The sequence below is a fragment of the Miscanthus floridulus genome, chromosome 7, assembly GCF_019320115.1.
Source record: "Miscanthus floridulus cultivar M001 chromosome 7, ASM1932011v1, whole genome shotgun sequence".
NCBI lineage: Eukaryota > Viridiplantae > Streptophyta > Magnoliopsida > Poales > Poaceae > Miscanthus > Miscanthus floridulus.
This window is the reverse complement of record NC_089586.1, coordinates 16,102,004-16,105,794: the sequence shown is the minus strand read 5'-3', so window position 1 is coordinate 16,105,794 and position 3,791 is coordinate 16,102,004. Positions and strand designations below refer to the sequence as shown.

The following is a 3,791-nucleotide window of genomic DNA, read 5'->3' as shown; positions in this document are numbered from 1 at the left end:
CAACAGGAAAGAATATAAAATAAAGGAAAAGGAGAACACACTCACCTAAATATCAGAAGGAGCGTGAACTCTAGCGAATGATTGAACCACTATAAGCCAGTATATGCTTTGTTGACCGCCAACAGTAAAGAAGGTGGGCATAGATGCAAGAAATATGAACTTAGTTGGACAAAATATTCCGTACAGTATATGAACGGTGGGGTAAACAAGGACCGTTAAAATAGGATTGTACGGTACACAAAAAATACGCTGACGTGGATGCCCATCTAACGACAGTTGTATCTAAACAACAGGTATGGTTTATATATACATTACAGTTAAGATATATCTGCCTTACATTGCATTTATCAAGTATTACTTTCTTTCCAATCAATAACTACTCCAACAATATTTTGACTACACATTAGTAATGTATCATGATGTCTCTAGTGGTTATGCCAGTGCTTAAATTGATATATAAAAACGATAATATCAATGCTGATGTTTTCTACTTTGGTTTGGTTACTTTAGTTACCCATAGTGCTACATACATGCATCAGAGATTTGTGTCACAAAACCTTACATCAGAGAATGTTGGTGTTGTTAATAATAATAAAACGACTCAGGTCCAAAAGCTTATCCTTTGGCATTTTTCTTGGCAATCGTAACTTACGTCTGAGGCCAATAACTGACATAAAACCTTGAGACTGCTAAAAACAATTTAACAGACATAGTACATAATAATGAATATGGATTTATGTTTCCTCCTATCCTTATGCCATAAAATACAGAAGCTGATGAAATCTTCTATCCAAAAGATTGACATGCTCTTCCGACCAAATGATATGACCTATATATGGAACTATGAGCTACTCTTTCAACATCCTGATGAACAGTTACTGCATATTCGAAATATCAATATGTAGCAATGGAAATATCACTAATAATGGTTCAATGAATTCACCTGTCACCCAAGAACCTCAAATTTTGTGTCATAGCAAAACTGTAAATTGCTATACAATATTTGCCAGGAGTTTGTAAGCCAATGAAACAAAATCGAGCAAACAAAACAATTATGGTACACAGTGAATTCTAGTGATATCATTTCACTAATTGTCTAAGTAAATGGTCATGTTTCATTTGGAGACACCACAGCAGCAGCCACATTCGCATGAATAAAAGATCGGAAACCAGAGGGGCTAAACAGCTGACCTGATCCACTGCTGCTGGCTGACCTCTCAATCTCAGCCAGGTCTGCAACACAGGGATTGGCCTCTCAGGAATAATCACAGGACTTGGTACTGAATCAGCCTCAAGTATCTTCAGCGCCTGCTCCATTGTAGGTCTTGCATGCAGCTGGGGATGTGTGCAGAGTGCACCAACAAGCACATACTTCTCCATCATCTTAGTTGGACCAGGATCAACCATTCCCTCTTGGATCACCTCCACTGTCCTCCCTCTTCGCACCAAAGACCAAGCCCAATCAGTGAGCACGAAGCTCTGTCCCTCGCCGAGAGAAATGAACGCCTTCTTTCCACTCAGAAGCTCAAGAAGCACAACACCGAAGCTATACACATCGCTCTTCTCAGTCAATTGGCCATAGAGTGCATACTCAGGGGCAACATAACCTAGTGTTCCGGCAACCCTTGTGCTCACATGTGTCATCCCCTCAGGCGCAAACTTGGCCAGTCCAAAATCAGCCACCTTGGCCTCAAATTCATCATCAAGTAAGATGTTGCTCGCTTTGATATCCCTGTGAATAATGGCTGGCTGTGCACCACGATGCAGGTAGGCCAGCCCTCTCGCCATGCCAATGGCAATCCTCTGCCTCTACCGGCCACGCCAACTGGCATTCTCCGGCACCGAACAGATGGTCATACAGGCTGCCATTGTGCATCAGGTCGCAAACGATCATCCGCTGGTGGCCTTTCCCTCTGTGTGGTGGCGATGCAGTAGCCACGTAGCGTGACCAAGTTGACGTGGCGCACGCTGGCACCATCTCCACCTCATGCGCAAGGCAGCGTCCCCAGCCGCGGAGCAGTTCTTGAATCGCTTCACCGCCACTCGGCACCGTCGCGCAGCACCCCCTTGTAGACATTCCCGAAGCCACCCTGGCCGATAATGGCTCTCTCCTGGGCAAACCCGTCGGTGGCAGCCTTGATATCGTCGTAGGTGAACTTGACGAGCGTGGTGCTGGCGCTGATGGACTCCATGGCCTGAGAGCGCTTGCTCCTGCTGTCTGCGGCCAGTGCGGCAGCTGCAGCTCGCGCCCGCCTCCGCCTCACGACGAAGCAGCATCCCGCTGCTGCCGCGAGGAGCAGCACTGCCGCGAGGGAGCCGAACGCGACGCCGTAGACCCAGGGGGCGACGCCGGAGCTGTGGGACTGAGGCGGGTTCGCCTTGAGTAGAAAGAGGCAGTAGGCAGTGGCCGGGTCGGCGGGCCCGCGCGGGCTAGCCTCGGCGCCGGCGTAGATGGAGGGGTACTGCACGCACCCGGTGACATTGTTATTCCCAGTGGCGTTCGGGGATCCAGCCAGGAGATAGGCCGCGGCAGCCTTGCTGAGCGCGGTGGAGCAGGCGGTTGCAGTCGGGGACGGCGGAGAGGTCGCGGTCGCAGCTGGCGTCGATGTCCCGGCGCGAGGCGGGCGGGACGAGCGCGTCGAAATCGGCGACCGTGGAGACGTTGCCGCAGCCCGGGGAGGCGAGGACTGCGTCGAGGCCCGAGAGGCCGCAGGCCGACGCGGGGAGCGGGTAGGGGAGCGCGGGCGCGGAGCGGGGACAGGCAGGAGGAGGCGTTGGGTGGGAGCACGAAGGATGATGTGGCCGCGAGGTGGAGCGAGAGGAGGAAGGCGACCGACTGCGTGGCGACCGCGCAGCGGGGAGGCGTCGTCCGACGGCAGCGGCGGCGCGAGGAAGGGGAGCAGCGCGGTGAAGTTGAGCGCACATTGCGGTGGCGCCGGAGAGGGGGCGGCCGGTTGGGAGGCGAGCGGGATGGGGCGGAGGAGGAGGAGGAGGGCGAAGAGGAGGAGGGGGAGGAGATGGGGGCGGCACATGGGAGGCGGAAGGGGATGAAGATGATGAGGCCGGGAGGGAGGAAGGGAGCACATGGAGAGAAGAGTGGGTGGGGTGGGGGTGGGGGCGAGGGAGAGGGAAGGTGAAGGCGGGGTTGGGGTTGGTCGACGGAGAGATGGATCAAGGATTCGGTGCTGACTGCTGTTGGCGGCCGTGGCCAGGGAAGAAGGATGGAGAGCTGCGCCGTCACGTTACTGTTCTAATGGTCAGACCATTTTCAAATAGTCTTCTATCAGTTACAGTATAAAAATAACAGTCTTCTATTAGTACTAACCCGTTAGGTTACGGGGACTATTTTTTTTCCTGTTCGCATAGGATGTTTGAACACTGTATTAAGCATATAAAATTACAAAACTAATTTGTGGGAGGAATCTATTAAACTTAATTAGTCCAACACGTGCTAATGATGGATTAATTATGATTAATAGATCGTCTCGTAAATTAGTCTCCATTTGTGTAATTAGTTTTATAATTAACTCATGTTTAATACTTCCTCCGTAAAAAAAAAGTGATGTTCTCTGATTTAAAATTTATCCTAGAAAAAATGATGTTCTGAGTTTTAGACATGCTGTTGGTCCACAGATCCGACGTCAAATTACCCATTGAGATGTGTTAGTGTTTGTTGCCTGCCTCGGATATCTGCATGCTTACCTGCAGCGTGTCTTAATTAGAATGTAAATCACATGATATTTCTTCTTTTAAGGTAATTATATGTGACATACTAAGTGTATTTGGGATAT

At 50.0% G+C, this 3,791-nt stretch overlaps 1 pseudogene; it reads right to left on the bottom strand.

Moving 5' to 3' along the window:
* Window positions 1–563: 563 nt before the first annotated feature.
* On the bottom strand, window positions 564–3,118 carry LOC136462678 (probable LRR receptor-like serine/threonine-protein kinase RKF3; annotated as a pseudogene).
* Between the last annotated feature and the right edge of the window lie 673 nt (window positions 3,119–3,791).